Source organism: Manacus vitellinus, unplaced genomic scaffold (assembly GCF_001715985.3).
Source record: "Manacus vitellinus isolate BGI_N305 unplaced genomic scaffold, ASM171598v3 scaffold_4_pilon, whole genome shotgun sequence".
NCBI lineage: Eukaryota > Metazoa > Chordata > Aves > Passeriformes > Pipridae > Manacus > Manacus vitellinus.
In genome coordinates this window covers 24,222,597-24,244,010 of record NW_021940604.1, presented here as the reverse complement: position 1 = coordinate 24,244,010, position 21,414 = coordinate 24,222,597, and the positions used below count along the sequence as shown (strand labels likewise).

At 41.4% G+C, this 21,414-nt stretch overlaps 1 long non-coding RNA gene across 1 annotated transcript; it reads left to right on the top strand.

Annotated features, from left to right (window-relative positions):
- Nucleotides 1–9,939: 9,939 nt before the first annotated feature.
- LOC108640657 lies at nt 9,940–20,300 on the top strand. Its single transcript, XR_001921342.2, has 4 exons — nt 9,940–9,971; nt 16,265–16,461; nt 17,866–17,950; nt 20,221–20,300. It is a non-coding gene; the product is annotated as an uncharacterized LOC108640657 (long non-coding RNA).
- The last annotated feature ends 1,114 nt before the right edge of the window (nt 20,301–21,414 follow it).

The following is a 21,414-nucleotide window of genomic DNA, read 5'->3' as shown; positions in this document are numbered from 1 at the left end:
GGAAAATGAAAAAAACATTTGCCTGGAAAAGGGACCTCGGGAGATGAGTCAGCACATCAGCCTCTGCTCTCTCCCCTAACAGGCAAATCCTTACTCAAATGCTAGTCATCAGAGCAATTAGAGTATTCTATAAACTGGTAATCTAGGCAGAAGTTTTGTAATGACGTGAAGTAAGAAGAAAGGATATTAAATGTTTTACCCATCCACTCATCACTAGTGTGAGGAGCTAAGTTCCAGTTCTCCAAGAGATGTATGCCAAAGTTCACATAATGTTGTGTTAGTGTTCATCAGTTGTATTCATAAAATAAACTTATGGCACATTTATTATTAGAATTTAAAAGAATGAGTGAAGCAATGTTTTCCCCATGGAAATTTCTTGACACAAGTTCTTGGATACTTTCAAACATGATTTTTGAAATATCTTCCTAAAAAGCAGAAAGTCAATGCATATTTACTTGGCCTCAGCTATAGATAGATTTTCATTCTCTGGCTGAAAACAAAAGAGCTTCTCTGTAAGTGAAAGGAGATTTATTTGTTGTGAATTCATGGCCAAGATGCTATTGAGCTCATGTCTACCATTGTCTATTTTCATCTCTACAGACTTTGTCCCTGTTGTTCTGTTACAGGGTCCCTGTCATTCCGTTACAGGGTCCCTATCAGCACCCCAGAAACCACTGTCACCCTGACAGGCCCCTTTATTTCTTACACCCCCAGTTTCATCCCAGAGGCAATCTGTGTTTAGGGGTAGGGCTCTTCTCACCCTCACTGTCATTCAGCTGCACAGCTACAGAGACTACTTTTCTCCTGGACCCTGGTTTGCAAAGATACCCTGACACCCTACTGCAGCAGCCCCAGGCTTTCAATGTTTGATGAGCCATTGGCCACATCAGGATGGAGATGAGGATGACCCTCTTGGGGTGCCTGTGCATTGGTGCAGCTACACTAGCATGGGCTGGTCAGGTACACTCCTCCATCCCCTGCTCACACCCAGCAGAAGCTGGTCCCATCAGCCCTGTGTTCTGAGTGGGCACTGTCTACAGCCACTGTGTGCAAGCAGGCAGACAGCAAACAAAAAGCATAAAAAGGTGCAGTCTTTCTTTGGATGCAAAATACGCGTGCTGAGGTATGGATTTTGGGACATGTGGTGTCCTGACTTGCTAGTTGTCCTGACTTGCTGTTTCTCTTCCCTCCAGCTCATCCCCAGAACAGCAGCAAGAATGGTATAGAGAGAGATGAGACAACTTTTGTCCATGCTTGTGTGCTCCAGCCTGATTGTCCAGCTCCTGAGAGTCAACCATTTGTCATAAACACATGCCAGAACAGTCTGACCTGACACCATCACTCCTTGCCAGACAGTACAAGACCTCTTCACTCTTTTTTCCCCAGGTCCGTCCAAACATGCCTAGGTAGCGGTTCCCCCTTTCTACCTCCGGCATTCTCAACCAGCCAGCCAAGACCAGCTGTATTGGATCAGGTAGACTCTAGCACTCTGGCAAAAGCAAGCTGTGAAGCTGTCTGTGCTGCAGAGAGACAGAGAGCTGGTCAGGAGAACAACTTCCAGGGAGTGGGGCAGGGTGCTACAGATGGCTCCTGGCTTGCAATGCTTGCACCTGGGTAGTCGTAGTGTAGACATCAGCCTTGCCAAGGATGGCAGGTAATGAAGTGGCAAAAGTGATGCTGATGTTTCTGGAAAGGCCCTGCCAGGGCTGAAGTAGGTTTGAGGCTCATCTCAAGAGAGGTGAACTACAAGACAACTGGCCTCCTGCCGCCAGTATGGGGGGGGCTGGTCTCAGCTTCTCCTAAAACTCACAGCATGCTGGGGCACATATCTTGTGATCAGAGGGTAGAGAGGGTCTAAAAAGACCAAGAAGTATGCTCCAGAATTGCTGTAACCTTTGTAGGCTGTTAGTCTGGACCTATTTTTTGCTCCCTTGCTGGCCTTACCTTTCTCCCCACTTCTTCCACTTCTTAAAATTACAACCAAAACACTCCCCAGACATCTTCATCTGAACTGCTCTTTCCCAGGGCCTCTAAGGGCCTCTAACCTGCTAAGGCTGCTGTGTTGGCAAGAGAAGGAGTAATGCTTCTGTGCTCTTCTGGTTTCTAGTAGACATCTCTTTGGAGACATACTGAGAGATGCCTGGGGAAGTTGTCTTAGAACAACCATACCCAGGGAACACCCTGGGAATTTCATCCATTCCACCACTGTTTCTATTTGCAACAAATGTCACCCAGGGTGTCCTGGGAATAATTTAAATGATTACTGATTTTGTTCTGCAGTGTGTCTGAGTTGTTCCCAGAGCTGCCTCAGACCACCTGCAAATTGAGTTTCTTTGTGCACCCAGTTCTTTGATGGACTAGGAGCTTGAGCTAGTCAGGAGACCCAAGTTCAACAACATAAACCATAGGGAGGACTTGGAGGTACTATTTTTTGAAGACAGTTTTTGTATTCAAAGATGTATTGCCTAATGCCTTTTTTTCCAGGTCTGCTGGCTAAATTGCCTGTCCTGATTTGAAGACTGGCCTGAGCTAGTGCTAAACTAAATGCTATTGGTGCAGTTGGCACATTGCAGCATGGAAGAACAATTTCTCTTGCCTATCCTCTGCAGTACTCTCCTGTGAAGGTCCTGGAAGCTGAAGGCAATTTCCCCCTTTCTGAGTATTTTTGTATATCCTGGAGGACTGCAAAGGATCACTCACAAATGTCCTGACCCACGAGGACAGGCTACAAACCCAGCTCGTTGCTCCCAGCCTGCATTACTTGAGAAAACACATGTTTTAACAGGTTTTACCTCTGAGTTATGAAGCTATGTCACATTACTGACCTTGCATCTCATCTCCTAGCTTGGTGAGGTGGGAAAGGATGAATCACAATTCCTCTCATGTCAAGGTGCGTGCAGTCCCAGTGAGGACTACCACCACCAATCAGTGATGACAAAAGGGAGCCCACGCTCATGCATTCTGGCTCTGAAGTCTGGAGGGAAGAAAAGGGAGAAGCCTTCTCAGTGCATGTAGGCAAACAGACGGGCCAACTGTGTGTAGGTGGAATCTGGCTGCCATGTCCTCTGTGGGCTGCTGGGCAGAGGCACAGACAGCCCTGGGGAAAGGGCGCAAAGGCGGCTGGCCCAGAACTCTCTTGTCTGGACAGCATTTTTTCCCTATCCCCTGCTTTTGCTAGAAGGTACTGGTGGATAATGTGGTGACTCAGGCAGTGCTTATGTGGTCTGTTACATTTCTGCTGGGGACTATAGGTGTTTTGATTTTGTGGTTGGGGTTTTATTCTTTTTTTTTTCCCCCTCTGTCAGTAATTGAAATGAAAGGTCAGGAGGAATTACCAGTAAGGAGGGGAATAGGAATACTTTGAGAGTGAATAAGCCTCTAGCTGGGAATCTTGGCTGACATATATGTTTTACACAAAATGCTGTGGTAGCCTTTACTCTCAGAGATGGTCAGGGCAGAGCAAGCTCCAGTAGGAGAGTAAATTCTGACCCCAAGCTAGCCCACGATGTAGGTGCAGACAGGGAACAATGACATGAGCAAAACTTACAGTAGCTACAGGTTCTCCTTGCAAATCTCCCACCCTGTGACAAATGACTCAAACGTCAAAACCAAGGCATGGCTGAACTTCATTCAAGAGATTGAGAGCCAGGTTCTGGAGAGCATAATGATGATTGGTGATCTCCATGAGTGTTTTAGTAGACATAATCCAAGTCCACATACTGAATTCAGCATGCCCAATGAATAGTTTATTTGCACTTCAGCTTCACAGTTGAGGCTTAATTGAAATGGTACAGATCTCTCACTAACTAAAGAAGCTCACTAACTCAAGGCAGCATCAGTTTTAGCTGCTTCATGAGGCAGGCCAGCATCAGTTTTGCCTACTTCTCCATCAGCTTTCTAGCTCCCTGGTGGCATGTGTGTCACTTCTCTTGCAATTCGAACAGGAACCAGTAATTTCCAGGTAGCATTAAGTAAACTTTTCACAGTCAGAAATTAGCTTTTCAATTACCCATTTGCTTTTTGATATGTCCTCTGGATACATTTTGGATAATTTGAAACAGGCTAAGATGAATGTCTGGAAGATCCAAGAGGAGAGGCCTGTAGTAATTAGAGTGAAAAACAGTCTGGTCTTGTGAACAATTTTCTCCATGAGCAAAATGAATAATAATTTACTTATAAAGAGGCTGTAGAGGTAAAATATATTTGGATTAGTAACTACACCTGTGGGGGGAAAGAAGACTTTAGTATATTAGAGAAGGCTTTAATATAGACTCTAGTCTCTGAACTGAGTCCCTCTGAAGAAGAAAAGGACAACAACACTACAAATAAGTAATTCAACGGTTTTCTTCTCTTTCTAGCTTTTCTTCTTTTTCAGTTCTCTGGAAAAAAACATGAGATGGAAAGGAGTAGAGATGACAGGAAGAAAATATTAAACCAAGTCTTTCCCAAAATTTAATCTAAGGTGATCAAAAGCTCAGAAATTAGTCATTATGTCTTCCCCAAAATTGTCATGAATTACTACCATTTTTTGGCCAGTTCTTATGGACAAAACATTAAACATGATTTTTCAAGAATAGAGCCATAAGAAAGGACCAACTCAAGTTTTGGCCGTAGGGAACAGACATATTATTGAAATAATTCCTTTCTCTGCTAACCAAAACCACATACTGCAATAGGATTAAACTGCAGGGAAAATTATGTGGAGTCTGAAAAGATTAATTTATGATACAAAATTTAAATAAGAGGTGTTAAAAGTACTTTTAAAAGAGGACCATTTCTAATAATTGAGAACTTTATACAGTGCAGATCTGTATATCAAAAAAGGGGAAGAAATATGTAGGAAAATCTCTTTACAGTGGGATCCACAATTCCCTGTAGAATTGTCTCTCACAGTAGCCAGTGAAAAACAGTCATTCTTATTAGATCTGACCAAATACCAGGCCCCAGGTCAACTCTGTATTTTGATAATATTGATCATTTATTTCTTTTGTGAATTTCTTCTCATAAAGAGCTCATATTGTTTTCAAAGTGAAGCAAGGGAACTAGCACTGCAAATCTGACATAGATAGCTTAGAAATAGGTGAAAACAAAGGCAGGAGGTGCTATCAGGACCTTTCCTAAACTGTTGGAGTGGCAGCCTGACCAGTAGATTATCCATGCTGACATCTCTGCATCAATTACTGTGCTTTATTACTCAAGAGCAGAAAACACTCCGATCACCTGGTTCATTTTTGCTCATTCACTACACAGAGGTTGGACTGCAGTGATCCACCAGATCTTATCATAGAGCAAAATTAAATGAGTAGGCCTGTGAACAGCAGAGCCAATGCAGCCTGATCTGCGAGGAATTGTGTCTTATGTTTGGGTTCCATGATGCCTAAAAAGGTGTGAGTTTTGCTTGAAGCTTTACACACAAGAGGAACACTCATTCACCATTGCTGTCTCTCATGTGAATTCTCTGAACTCATTGATTTTTTGGAACTGGGTTTCTTGGAAATAGGTTTTCTTTAATCTCTCCTCCCGACCCTTTGAGACCTCTCTACAGCTAACAAATTTGGTTTAAATTGGTTGTGTGTATGCCCCAATCATTCCTTCCCACCCCATACTTTCCGCTTCCTGGAGGCTTTCATGGGACCAGAGGAGAGACCTGAGTTGTCCCGAAAAAACTAGTTAAAAAGGCCAGGGGGTCAGGTCAACTGAGTGGGCCAGATCAACTGTGATGTGATCTGGGTCCCTGAACCAGGTCCATAAAAATGCTCATGGTGACAGAAGGCAGGGGACAACCCAGGGCATGAATGGTGCTCTGGGGCAGGATGGCAGCTCAACAGCTTCCTCCAGCAGCTGCCCTCTGGCAGCTGGTGATAAGCCTGCAGTATAAAAGCACGCACCTGGAAAAGTTAAACAGTAGTCCCCAAACAAAGTTCACTGGCTGAATCTAAACAGTGTGTGTTCACATGTACTCATGGGCAAACCTGTGGGCAAGCCTGTCAGGTACAAGGACTGGACTGGAGCAAGTCCCTGAGAGAAGGCATATCCTTGCCAGAGCTGGAATATGACAAGGATGGAGGACCCTCCCTTACAGACATTGCTTTCTTCTCAGATAAAGGCACCTTTAAGCAAATGGAAACCTAGATGGCAAGAGTTGCAAAAAGGAGAGTAAGAGTTGAAAGGGACCTGTCAGGATTTCTACCAGCTGCTGCTCCCACTCCCCACTCAGTTCCATACACTTTGTCCCCAGGGAAGGCTGTAAAGCCTGGCAGTTGCAACAAATGGACGGGAACTTAGGAGTCCCACCTAAAATACAGAGTTGCCTAAGTTGTTGAACTTCTTTGTGCTCAAGATCTGAGGAAGACAGGAAGGTGAAAAAGAAGCTCATTTCTGTTTGTCTGACTCTGTAAGGCAGAAATAGATATCTGTTGGTGAAGATTTGTTTTTAGGGATTAAATTTGGCTCCACAAAATGATCTGGTCAGAAATTATATGGCCACCACAGCAAAACTAAACAGAGTAAAATCCTGGCAAGCTAAGGAAACCCATAGTAAACCATCTATTTAGATGAGTATCATTCTTATACATAGCAGCTGTTTCTGTTCACATGGCTTCTGGTAAACCCAAATACTGTTTATGGTAAATCCCATTGCTTTTCAATGTCTCATTTTCACTGCTGATTCCTATAGACATAGACATCTTATCAAGCATCATTTTAATCAATTCTATTATTTTGTCTTGGTAGAGTGAGTGCATTTTAGTTACTCTGTGTGTTGATGCTCAATTTTAAAGCTCCTCCACTCTTCTTCCTTTGCTGTAGTAGATGTGGCAAGCACGCCCTGACTGATTTAGCTTTGTCTGCCTGCCTAGTCAGTGAGCACTGGAAAATACACATTCACACAGAAACACTAAGTTAATAATGATGAGGTGCTGAAAAAGTTTTGGGCCACTTCCAAGTCTGTGTTTCCGAAAATGGGACACAATGAAAGAACTACAGACTCAGAACTATATGAAATTCAGATTCACTTTTTAACCTTAGAGGAGGTTTTGTCTTTATTTCAAAGGAAATTCTATTCAGTTAGGCACATGAAACTTCAACAATTTGAGGATGTAATCCTGTAATTCTTTGTCAGGCAAGTCTCCCATTGACTCAGTGATTTCAAAGGCACTGGTGCCTATGTATGAATGACAGGATATGGTGCAAATTTATGATCATGAAGAGCTCTACTCTGTACTTTCACATTATTTTTTAAAATTCACTTTATGGGAACATGATGGGAAAAAGATCCTGGTTTCAATTCATACAACTGGAGCTCCACCACCCACTTCCATGAAGCCGGGCTTCCACTCAATCTGGTTTTTACTCGATAAGTTGTGGTACCTCTGAGAACAGCATCTCTGGAGTGAGCCTTGAAACAGCCTCAAAATATTACCAGAGAGCAGGTGATTGATTTTAAGCAAATACACAAATCATTTTTCTAAGGGAAGGTGAATAAAGAGTGTGTGGTGCAATGAAAGAAAGTTCACTCTGCAGAAAATATCTCACGGTGCAGTGACTGCAGCTTTCAACAGAGACAGCTTATGGCATATGTCCTAACTGCCTTATCTTCCCAACCTCCCTTCTTAATATGAACTGTCTTGATAAAAGGTAAAGGATAAGATGAATTAATAAAATGGCTTTTCTCCACACCTAAATCATGTATGGAGTATGATTTGTGGTGCAGTTGGTGTCATAAAATAGAGATGTGATATCATTGCCTTGACATTATCTCCCTTGCTACCCTTGAACTCCAGAGACTTAATGGCCTTCAAATAAATGGTATTTAAACAAACCACTTTTCAAATGATTTTGTGGGACCTATTTAATCATTACCAGGAATAAGTGGTCATTGCTAAGAACTGGATTTTCCTGGCTGCGCAAGCAATAGTCAGTGTGCTCAACCCCTAGGGAGCAAAAGTTGGTTTAACTACTTTTTTGAGTGCAACTGCATCATTTAACCAATTTGAAAAATGATACCACAGATTTAGCAGCCGCCAATCACAATTTTATTATCATGAGCATTCTCCAAACTGCCGATCTCAGAATATGAGCTCCTACCAGTTAAATGTACATTTTCATATATCTTTCTTTCTCTCCATGTAAAATATATGGATATATATTTTCTTAATCTTAAATTTCAGCATTTGTGCGTACAGGCCAATAAGAGTATAAGAGCATAACTTAATCCAGGATTGGAACTTAATTCAATGAAGGCTAATCACCTTGTTTCATATGCTGGAAATAAGATTCCACATTCTTTATCCAAATACACAATTAGTTATAGTAGTTATTGTAAAAACAGAGTGAATCTGAGAAGATGCATCTGCTTAGAAAGAAAAAAAAAAGTCCCAAGGAACTGTAAGTACTTTTTTTCTCATGTAATTTCACTAGTGTAGCAACAAGGAAGTTCTCTGAGCATGAGTTTCTCTCTAACCATATCCATGCAATTCAGCAGTGTGTGAGTGCATGTGCTATATATCAATTCCTTGACTAATAGTATAATGGTAGTTTCCGTCTATTCTCATTTTCCCACTCTATGTTTCAGCCTATTTCAGGTTTATGTCTCACACCATGATTCCACCAGAGCTGGGGATCTTAAACACTGGCATTTATGTGTGAGATATTGCAAACTGGGAAGTTGGATGGATCATTGCAGACAAAAAGAAAAAAGCTGTTATCTAACAAAATCCAGTGCTCCACATGTTGTCTTGCAGGTGTCCCTTTATGTTCTTGAGCTAAGTACTTAAGCGTTCTACTTTTTGCATAAGCACTATCAGATTTTCTTTACCTGTTTATATCGTCATGTCCAAAACTCCACAAAAGTATTTCCTGTGAGCAAAGTACTGCTCATACCAGTGAGAGGAGAGGTTTTTCTCAGCAAAGCCATAATTGTGAAGTAAGAAATCCTCTCCCATCCTGAAATATTTTTCAAAAAGCTGAGAGAAAAGATATTAATCTTCACAGAATCATAGAATAGTTTGGGCTGGAAGGGATCTTTCAAGGCGATCCAGTCAAGCCTCCCTGCAGTGAACAGGGACATCTTGTCCACCTGAACTTGAATATTCCCATGGATGGGGCATCCACCACCTCGTTGGGCAACCTGTTCCTGTGTTTTACCACCCTAATTGCAAAAAAACTTCTTCCTAATATCTAGTCTAAATCTCTGCTCTTATAGCTTAACCATTATCCCTTGCCCTATTGCTACAGAACCTGCTAAAAAGTCTATCCCCATCTTTCTTATAAGCCCCCTTTAGGTACTGGAAGGCTGCTCTAAGATCTCCCCAGAATCTTCTCTCCTCCAGGCTGAACATCCCCATCTCTCTCAACTCATCTTTATAGGGAGGTGCTTCAGCCCTCTGATCATCTTGTGTCTCTCCTCTGGACCCACTCCAGCAGGTCCACATCCTTCTTAAGTTGGTGGTTCCCAGAGCTGGGGGCAGCATTCCAGGTGAGGTCTCGCCAGAATGGAGTAGAGGGGCAGAATCACCTCCCTCGCTCTGCTGGCCACGCTGCTTCTGAGCAGCCGAGGACGCGACTGGCTCTCTGGGCTGCGAACGTACACTGGCAGGTGAGTTCAGTGTCACAGACATTTTCAGGCCGGTGGTCAAGGGGCCAAGACAAGATTTTCGAGCTTTTTCCCCACCCCAAGTGACCTCTCCGAAGACCGAGAGCGCCGACAGCTGCCGCTCCTCGGCCGGTCGCTAGTTGGGGCTCACGGCAAAGGGACGAGCCCGACTGCGGACGCCTCTCCCGGGAATGCGCTCGCCGTCCCGGCCCCTTCCCCGCTGGACAGCCGGGGGTGGCTGGTGCGGCACCTCCCGCCACGGCAGCGGGGCCTGCCGCTCCTGGAAGGGCTTTCCCTTGGGAAGCTCCACGGCTCCGTGCTCTTCCCACTAAAAAGCCCACACAGGAGGTAGCTACCCGCTGCCGTCCCGGCTTTGCAGGTAGGGAAAAGGAAAATGCTCCTAAATTAAGCAGCTTTCCCAAAGGCAGGAAATGAGACTATTATGGTTTCCAGAACAGGATCTAGACAGGCCATCTGCCAATCGTTTGCTTCAGAAAGAAATAATTTGTCATCTTGAAAAGGTGCTAAAATCTGTGTGCGGTTTAAAGGACGTAAGTGATACCAGTGACTTCCCTGGGATGGCTCATGCTGTGGTATCTTCCGAAATGTGCTGCTCTGATTTGGTTTTCTGAATGTCTTGGTTGTTTCACATCCAGGGAAATGGCTTTGCCATTCCTGAGGAGGAAACCTAAAATAGAAAAAACTTCAGTATCTAAGGTTCTGGGCAAAGTTTCAGTTGTAATCCTAAATAGTCCTAAATCCACTCTTAGTAAGATGTGAATCATCATGTTTATAGTCAGAACTAAAGAGATAAAACTCAGTACAGCCTGTAAAAACAATTCTGTTAAAATGTGAAACTGCAGTTCCCCTTCAAGCCCTAAAACCTGATAGCTGATACTAAAAAGCTATCACGCTCTTAACACAAGTGCCTGTTGTCTGTTCAGATAGAAAAACCTGCCACAAGGCTAGTGTCCATTTTCCAGTCTCTGCAAAAAGAAAAGCAATCAACCCCCCAAACTTTCATAGTCAAAAGCATTCAAGCTACAGACTAATAGAGGGGTTTTTTCCAGGTTTGTTTGTTCTGTCCTCTCCTCACAATCCATGTTCCTCTGGTACAACTGATAAACAATGTCTTTTATTGCTATAGGCAGACAGTCCTGCCTAATACAATAGCATGCAAGGCTTGGCGGTACCGCGACTTGCAGGTGTTTGGAGTATTGTGGTCATCCAAACCAGATGCTGAGAAGGAGCACCTGTTTCCCTTCTTTTCTGCACTGGAGAATACAGCACTATGTAGGCTACAGAAACAGCCTGACATTAATAGCTCTGCTGCTGCAGTTTTCCCTTGGCAGAGTAACAGAAATGTACCATCTACAGCTTTTGCATGCTCTCCTCTGAGTGCCCAGACGTACTGGATTTTATTTTTTTTTTCCCCAGACCAACAAAATGCAGCCAGAGGTGGATCTATAATTTAATTTATTTCCAGATTATTTTATTTGTGATTAACCATGCCCTGGCAAGAAAAAAAGTTTTTATAGCCCTGACAGCAGTAAAATTAAACAAAAAAATTAATGTGTATTTTATAACTATTTTTTACAAGATCTACAACTGTCTCTGTTGAATGCAGAAATGGATGTCCAATGTGCTTAGGACAGTTGTCTCACGGCTATTGCCTCTGCAGGTGATGGAAAGCCCTGTACCAATGTGAAAGGAGTTGAGATGCTGCCTATACTGAAATGCAGTAGTAATCCTTCAAGAAACTGTCCCCAGAATGATAACCTTAAATAAATTCTCCTTTCTCCATTTGACAGTCCCTGTGGCTTGCATGGCTAGTAGTCAGGAGATCAGTTGGGAACTCCAGACTCCAGCATGCTGGCATGTAATGAGACCTCCCTGGCCTCAGCCTACCTTTATCTGCTCCTTCCCACCTCCCTCTTGCCAAAAGCAGAGAGGGAAGAAGAGCATATCTTCATCTGCAGTTTTTTGGGGTTCAGGTGGGTGTCAAACCATACAGAAGGGACCAGCCTTCCACAGTCTGGAGGACTGTGTCTGATACAGCAGCTGTAACCCCCATTTGTGCTGTAGTCAGCCTTTAAATGAAGAAATGAAAGAGGTTTAAAGCAATGGAGAACATAAAACATTAACCACCCTATAGACTTTTTTTTTAATTTAGGGAAATTTGAGTGAGTAGCAATATTTTCCTGTTTCTGGCAACAGAAATATTTGTGCTAAGAAAATCTAAGTATTTGGAAAAAACTGTCAGAAAAGTAAAATTTGAGAAACTTTGCAGAATTTTATTTTATGCCGTGTCACTTTTAAATGGAGCTGTAGCTCCTATCTCTAAAAAAATACATCTACCTGAAAAAAAAAGGAACCAAAATCAAACACTGCCGCTTCAGTTTTACCACCATGTAAATCCCAATTAGGTCCAGCTTCTACAAGGAAAAGAGGCTCAAATGTTACAGTAATATCACAGTAAAATGAATACACCTTGCTTTCACTGTGATTTTAGCTTATCAGGGCTCACAACCATTGACTATCTCCGGGTAGAAGATGCAATCATTTTTATGAAGAAAAGATGATTGTGCAAATACTACCTTCCCTGTCTTTTCTCTCTCAAACAGTACATGTGCTCATTCATGAAACAAATAAATATGCGAGCAAGGTTCTTGATGGAAACAAGAGCTGCTCCAGGTCTTCAGCAATTCAAACAGCTCTTCCAACATTTCCATTTCACAAGGATTTGACTGAGAGCATGCAAGCAACATGGAAGCAACAGCGCGGTTGCATCTTTCCATGTATCCACCTCAGAGCAGGGTCGAAGTTTTTACTGTGCTTAGCCAAAGCCACCCATAAGGCCCAGTTGGAGTGGATGGGGATTTTTTCCTTGACTCCTTGCAATACATTGTGCTGACAGACTTTAAATTAGAGCTCATCACTGTTGCCACTGGGCATTCATGAAACTCTTTTTCTCATGTCTCCATAGGTACACCAGTTTGGCCATTTAGGTCCTTCGTTTTTATGGCTTCTGGTGTATCCTTCAGTTTAGCCCCCAACAGTCCCCATACTGCAGCACTGATGAGCCTTACCTAAAGTAAGAGCAACCGCTTTCAGTCTCCTCTGTTCCTCCTGCTCTCCCTCCCTGCTCTAAAGAGACAGTGTTAATGAGCCAGAAACAGTTTTTAATCAGGAAAAAGGAAATTTTGGCAACCAGAGTCCTATTTCTGTAAGGAATCAAAATCACAAGAGAGAGGGAAATTACCCATGATGGGAGACAGGTAAAAGAAGGGCAAGTTGAGAGACAGATATGCTGGGTAGACTTCAAGGTCTACAAAAGATTGGTTGTCTCTTCTGGGGTTTACACTCTCTTTGTCTAATTAGACTAATAGAGGTAGAATAGAACTGGGAGAGATTAAAATCTGTGATAAACAAGGCATCTTTTCTTTGATATTATTGGAACTGGTTTCACTTATCTTCAGAAATCTTTCTTTTTGTGCTCCTTAATTTGTCCTTGAAGTCCTGTATCTAATCATTAGTTCAGCAACCAATAATCCTTCTCCAGCCCCTCCACCCCTTTTTATGGCCAACTTTAATCTTTCAACTCAGTGAAAAACATGTTTCCCCTATCATAACTAGTTTAACAAAAATTCTCTTTCAAGTTTAGATTGTGCAGATACAATGGCTTTCCTGCAGCTTCATGCTGGAGAGAGGAATTTACATTAGAAAAAATAGAGATTTATGATAGCATTGTATTTCCATTTGAATATGGAGAGTTAATAACATGCATATGTTTTTTTTTATTATTATTATTTTAAGGTTTAAGCTATGCCATAAGCAAAAGGAAACCTGGAAACTGTGGGACTGGCAGGGCTCAATGAATAACCTAATCTGGATTTCATTCACAAACAGCAGCTCATACATAGGGAAAGAACTGGTGTGTTTTGCCAAATCGGAACTGGAGTAAGTGCCAGGATTTCCTGATTTGTTTACATTTCTCAAAAAAACTTTTTTTCCCCTGGTTGAGGCTAGAATTAGACTTCCTTTTCCACTTTTGGCCCTTTCCAAACTATTCTTGCTTGACATATTCTCTCCCTTTCCCTGTATTCTCCTTTGTTCCAGTCTCAGCTGGCTCTTTTGTCTTGGAAAACAGAAAAGGCAACGAAAGATGTCAGTCTATGATAATAGTGGTAAGGTAGCCAGGTTTGCATGACAGCAAAACAATGCCTCAGGCTTTTCCAGCACTCTTGGATCCACTAGTCTTCTTACAATGGTTCAGGGAGCAATGAGTGGGATCTCTCTGGGGCTGCAGACTGGAGCAATAGTGTCATAATGTAAAAGAGGTAAACAGATCAAAATGAAACAGGCTAGCCCAAACTCTCTTGATGAGACGCTGCTGAGTTAATCAGAAATCAGAGGGGCCTGATTACATATAACTAAGTCACCTTTGTATTAGCTGACTGGCTTCTCTGAGTCTCTGAAAATGGTCGTTTTCCCTGCCAGTCCTTTTTCACTTTCACTGACTTTACTGTACTTTGCCCATTGCCTGTAACCTCGGTGCAATCACTGCAGAAACTTGTTTGAGAGACCTTTTCTGTGCCTTTGTTTAGAGCCCTTTGATCATCCCACAGAAAGAAAAACACTGTAGCTTGAACCTAAGCCATTGTTTTCTTAACATGACGAGACTGCCAGCCGGCAAGCAGTGTTTGATGCACATGCATAAAAAAGGGCTGCTAGGGACTTTAGAAACTATGGTAATACTAGCACCAATATTGAGAACTTGGGCATCTTGCTGAGCAGGGATTTAAGTTCCTGATGTAGCCACTCTGCCACTGCAGAATAGCAGCTTGAGTCATTATTATTCCTTAATAGCAGTGTTACAGTAACACAAAATTATTCTTGTGGGGATGTCAGATCCTTCTTGCCCCAGCACCTTACATCTTACCATTAGATATCGCCCGGTGAATGGTTCAGGCTTTAACAGGATGAGGTGGCAAGGAGGGGCTCTGCCAGGCACAGACATTCAGCACAGAGCCAAAGCACTCACAGCAAGAGGCAGGGGTGCAAGACTGAATTTCTGCATTTCAAACAAGTATTGTCAGCCAAGTTTTTAGCTGAAATCACTCCCATTGACACAAATGCACCAATGCTGATTTACACCCACTGATGAATACGCCTCTGGAGGAAGAGGAGGATAGGGTAATGGTGCAGGAGAGTTAGATGAAAAAGGAAGTGAGGGGGAGAAGGAGATAAAAGGGGGAAGGAAGGAGAGGCACGATTGTGGGACTCAGGAAACATGAACTGTAATGTATGGCTGTGGGAAAATGATTAGAAGAGATTGCATCAGACTGGACAACAATTTTGCAACTTCTGCAGCACCTTTTTAAGATTCCGTACTGAGATACTGAGCAGAATGTGTGTGGCTGTATGACTGGAACAAGTCCAAGCAAAAGGCCAAATGCAATCAGTCATCTGCATTTGCTGGAGCTGTGGACTAATGTTTCCTGTGCAGTCATTGCAATATATGTCTACTTTGTATGTTTTGAATTTTGGTTTTCACCTTTAAGTATTTGTATCATATTTAGTTGCTTACGCTGTGTATAAGCACCTGTTTTTAGCACATTCTTAGTTTGAGGGGCCAGAAACTGCTGTTCCACTCATACTCAGCAGATAGATGGGTGAGAATAAGATGGGGAATGCTACATGAAGGGGAAACAACGGACTTCTAAAAACAGGAGTAAGATGCTATAGGTATGGTAGAAAGCATCTTTGCACATGAAATCATCAGCCAACTTCTTTCAGTTTAGGAGATCTCTGCAGAGAAGCAAGAGGTCCAAAAGCTCTTTTGCTTACATGATTTATTTAGCTGTTCTCATTAGTGCTTCTCATGTCAATAAGGTGAGCAGGAAACAGACTGATGCAGCAGGCAGCCTGTGCTAGAAACACACACCCACCCTTTCTGCTTCATCAGTTGTCTGAGCCCGCAGTTTCACTATTAGGTTTTGGTGGTGCATTTTTAGATTTCCAGTTACAACTTGCATGACAACTGCTGACAGTCTCTGCCTGACCACTTACTACCATTTAACTTGATAAGAACTATAAAGGAAGCATTTTTCCAGGAGAAAGAGTAGAGGAAGGGACAAGTACATTTCTAGTGCTTTCCAGTAATTATGATTCATGACTTGTGTCAGCCAGAGTTCAGTTCTCACTGGCAAGTGTCAACTGTCAATAAGAAAGTCTTACTTTAAGAAAACACCTCTACTATTTTTTTTTTTTTGCATTACTGAAAGCTAATACAGATGAAACCACAAACCTGAAGAGTTCAGACTTCACCAAATGCCATCATTTGGACTAACTGAATACTTGATAGTAATTGGTATTTAATTTGGATGTTCCTTTTTCATTTTCTCACAAACCCAAATACATTTTCATTTTCATTTTTCATTACTACTCCTTATGTGGTAAAGATGACCTGATTGATTGAGTATAAATTAAGGCCATATCTTCTAATGTGATAACTCATAAGGGAGGTTATACTAGGGGCCTGAAGAGTTGACCAAACACACCCCTTTGGCCTGCACAAATTTCTTGTGACACTTTATAAGGCAAGTTACATTTGAGTTATTCACTTTCATTTAAAAAGTTGTTTTCTGTGTTTCCGCATCATATTTCCAGGAAAAAGAAACTGAAAACTACATATGCAGGGTGGTGCCATTACTCTTCTGTCTGTGACCAAGGATGTAAGCTGATGATCTCCATGCTATTCTGCTGTGACTCTGTCACTCCTGACCTGACCTTCAGGATACACTGAGAGTATTCTGAGTCCTTCCACAGTGTCTCACACTAGTACTACAGGACTTTACCTACCTCAGGTAAGGCTCATCTTCTGGCAATGGGATATCTCTGGGAGCTCATTAATTCCAACTGGTAGAGAAATGACGGTAGCCAAATGGTGCAGGATCCCTTTCCTCTGTGGCAATGAACTACTGGCAAAGAGCAAGATTAAGTTTATAGTCAGCAGGATATGGCTCCTAAACTCAATATGTTATTTGCTGTTAGCTGACCACGGCTGTCATGCAGCCTGCAGGCCCATGGGATGGCAATACAGTAGGTGAGCGGAGATGGACGTTCCTGGGCATGACGGTAGAGAAGGTGATACTGAGGATTGGCTAGAAATTTTTGGTAGAGATCAACCAAGAACTCAGGCTCTGAATCCAGAAAATCCCCTTCAAACTGGAACTAAAACCATACTTGAAAGTGCAAGTTAAACTTTATTGTCCTGTTGTATAAGAAACGTATTTGACTTAGAAGAAATCTCTATGTTCCTCACAGAGACAGGGCATTCCCTTTCTGATACAGCTGCAAGAAACAACATAATATTTTTTATTTTCTGTTACAATTAACAATTTATTTTTTTTAAGGAAGAATGTAACATTTTTCAAAGAACATTTGTAATAGTTCCTGATCAGGGCATAGTTCTTCTGGTTCTGCTGATGGAATTCATATTTCTTTGTTGTAAATGTCTGTGCAAAATGACAGAATAACAGCCTTTTTCTCAGCAAGATTTCCCTCCCCATTCCAGATCCTGAAGTTTTTCTCTGTCCCTTTGTGATTACAATAGGACACAACTGACAGGTGGGATATATGGAATTTTTGCAAAACTCTATTTTTTTGTTATCTCCTTTTTAAAATGAAAATACCATGATAGGAACAGCCGAATCCATCTAACTCAGTAGCCTTTCTTTGGCACTAGCCAGCTGAGGTTGGCTAAGCAAAGAATAGAGAATGATCCTTCCTTGGGTAAGGATAGACAACTGCCAACAATCAAGAAGTCTGAGAATTTTTGAGCCAGACATTGCATCTGGGCTATTGTTTTTGATGTTCATCAATGGACCTATTCTTTGTAAAATTCTTTATTGCCATTTTGAATCCATTTATATCTCTTGGCTTCCACAACATCCTGTGACAGTGAGTTAACTATGCTTTGAGTAAAAAAATTGTTTGTTTCCTTTATTTTAAACACCATGACTCAAAATTTCAAATAGTGTACCCTCTTGCAAGGGATATAAGAAGGGTACAAGAACCATTGAACAAATGGTGCCTATCACCTATATTGGGCCTATTCACCTTTCTTATATCAGTCAATATAGGGCATTTGCTGTATTAATTATCTCCTTTACCAGCTGAAGAGTTATAATTTGTTTACTGATTCCATACCTCTCATTGTCTTTATCAACATTTTATCTACATATTTTTCACTCTACTGTATCTTCTAGAGATGGAGTCACCAGAACTGCAGGGCACTGCAACAGCTATGGGAAGAGTCTTGGAATGAATAATGTTAAACCACATACTTACATTGTAAGTTTTCCTAAATGCCAGGCTAAGCTCCAATTTTTGGAATGGACCAGAGAAAATTTTAAAACCTGAAGTTTATCTGTTTCTACCACTTTCAGGACCATCTCTGGATTTTGCTTTTGTTTAGTTGTTTTTATTAGGGAGAGTGATTCATGATTTTGGGGTTAGCTATACTTTATGTATGAGCTTCCCACCACTGTCTTTGGTTTCTGGCTCCTCTCTCTTTCTCACACTTAGAGCAACATGATATCCAAGTGAAATCAATCATAAACATAACGTACCCAAATTTTGGGTGTTATACTGCATTAATCTGTAAGGAAAGCTCTCTCTATTTACAATTTTATAGCATGCTTAGGTTTTTGATCTCAGCAGACACAATCCATTCAAAAATAAAAACATCAATTAATTAAGCAGTTGTTGAGATCAGAAATCTGACACCCATATGGTGTCAAATTAGTGCCTGAAAGCAGTTAACTGCCAAGAGAAGTACATGCATCTGTTGCAAGAGATTAAAATGAAGTATCTATTAATTGTTGAGAGTTTCTTGATTCAAAATTATATTGCTGAACTGATTTTCTTTGTGTTATTCATCTTTAATGTCATCACTTGTAAATAAAGACTTGATTCAAAACTATCAGGTTCCAAGCAAATGCTAAGTACCCTCTAAAAAGCAAGCAAAGGAAACTCAGCTATGAAGAGATGCCACAAGGCATGCACTGTGTTTTTGTTCCATTGCTAGGATCTACATAAAACCAGATGTATGCATGAGAGAAATGTTGCCTGATATAACAATGAGTAATAAAGAGTATCTCACAATCATAGGATGCATGACACAATAATGAATTGTATATTACATGCTTAAAAAACAATTAAAACTGTCAGTTTCTTTTCAGTGGAAGTTCATTGGCAGAATTGTGATACAGCAAAAATTCCACTTCAGGTCTTTCATACTATTTTCCTGTTTTCATGTGCTCACGAATAAGAAAAGTGCAGATGTCAGAGGAACATACACTGTGTGTCTCTGTATCCAAGGAAATAATTGTTTCAAAATACACAGTTATCCGGTTACCATCAGCTTATTTTTAACATCTTAAAGTTAAAACTACATCTGCTTGGATAACACTGAATCCCAAGTCAGAGGTGTCTGCCTCAGTCAGGCCTCTTGATGCAGAAGGAAATATTTCGTGCTAACTCAAGTGGTGACATTCTTTCTTCTGAAGCAATGACCTGATATTATTTTTATGAGGATATACGTTCTGTTTCTTTAAACACGTAGCAGGAAACCCAGCAGGATGGGGATGGGGAAAGAGCGTACAGTAGCAAACCTAGATTGAGGAGAAAGAGACCATGCACACATGTTTTTTTAAGGAAAACACTCTTCTCCTTATTTTTATAAGTGTCTGTGTACAGGTGTTCAGGAAAAAAAAAAAGGCCAGGAAGCCCCACACTGCCAAGACTGGATTTTGTGTTTTGTGGCTGCAGTGCAAGTGGGGCATACACTTGTAAACATAAAAGTCTTCTCTCACCTAAGACTCAATCAAAATAACTCTTGCCCAAGCTACCTGCTTATACCTGCTGCCTCACCAGATAAATTAAGTAGAAAAAATTATTTAGAGGTTATCAGCAAAATAGCTACTTCAGAAAACATATCTTCTCCTTACTTGTTCCTGTGGTAACTGTCTGCACGTGAAGTGTAAGAAAGCTAAAAAACAGATACCTGAAGTAGACTGCCTCAGGGACAAAACTGTGAGTTTTCTGGTCATTTCCTTGGAGAAAATGGGAACTAAGCTATTTAACACCAATTAAATTCTCACCTTCTAGAGTAGGGAAATTAATATATCTTCAAAAGACTGATATCAAAGACTAGAACAAATCTAAAGATGATAACTGATGACACTTTTGTTTAATAGTCAAGCTCATAAGCTAAATCAACAGTTTTAATGAAATCAATATTTTGGGGGGATAACTATCCTGCCACAATCTTCCCATTGGCTTTCCTCCAAAAAGGAAACTGAAAAAACCAGCAAGATTAGTGGGCACATAATTTTAAAGGTCTCTTTTTGGGACAAAATATTTTAAAGTTTTCTGGTTTGTTACTGAGCAATAAATCTCTCACACAATCACTCCTCTGTAGTTTTTCTTATTTAAATCTTTAATGAAAGACAGTCTCTTCTCATGTAGGGAAGCACCCAGGGAGTCACCAAATAAGAGAGATATTCTAAGTCTTACATGGAATGATACCCTCCTGTTTTGTCTTCATTATGTATTTCCAGGGTCATGTCATTTGGGCTCAAAGATGAAAGAAAATGCACAAATAATGCCTTGATTAAGATACGTACCAACATCAGGCTGGTAAGAAATAAAATAAAAGTCTTGCAAAAAAAGATGTTACCATTTCTATTAATCAGCACTTTTCTATCAGCACCAGAAATTTACTGTTTCTCAGTTTAAAAATAAACAGAATTACTCTGATTGTAGAATTTCTTTTTATGTGATGCCAATAATAATTATTTTTCTATTAATGTTTCAGGCAAGTTTGATCACTATTCCTGCCTTGTGAGGTATCATAGCTCCTCCATGGTCAGTTGGAGGAGTAAGACAATGTCCCCTTATTAAAACTGTGTCATTGACATGAAGAAAACCTGGGGATGAGCTCTTTGCATCTGATGGTTCCCAAACACAGCCATCAACTTGCAATGCTCCTTGGAAATTCCTCTCCCTGTGACACCATAAAACAGATAAAATAAACTCAGTAAAAAAGTGTAAATCCAGTGTCTGAATACTAAATGCCAAGACTGAGTTGTCTCCCCACCTTAGTCCCATGTACATCATCTTGTAAGGACTCCACACCACCGGGAGTCATGCTGGAGAGCTGTAACACCAAAATCTCTCCCCAAAAATTATTCTTTTGTACAGGCTTCGAAAGACAACCCTGAAGCTGCCTCCTGAGGGCTACACCTCTTGCTCTGGCATCTGTGGTGGGCCAAGCTCAGGCCCTTGGCAGAGATGGGCTTTTGGGGGCCACAGAGCAGTCCAGCAGCACCTCAGGAAGCACTGGAAGTCCTCAAGAGGCTGGAGAATGATCTCACATCTTTGGCTGCTCACAGGCCTCCTCAATTATCTGTGCCAGGAGGACCTGGAACAGCTCGTGGTTGGAAAGCTACCATGGCACTTCAAATGACAGGAACATTATCTCCTCCTTAACATTCAAGTTCAAATCTGCATTTCTCAAAAAGTGCTGTGTGGTATTTCTCCCTAACTCTGCTTCACTTTGAGGACTCATGTAAACTGTTGTTTAATTGAGAGCTGGTTTAGAATGGGGAAAAAAGTAAAATGTTCACAACACAATGGGGAAAATTTGGGAAGTGCTGCAGGCTTTGGTGTATAAATTCCCTGTATCTATAGGTAGGTAGTATGATGGAACAATCCGCATTATGAAGTCATTTTGGTAATAAATACCTGTTCTA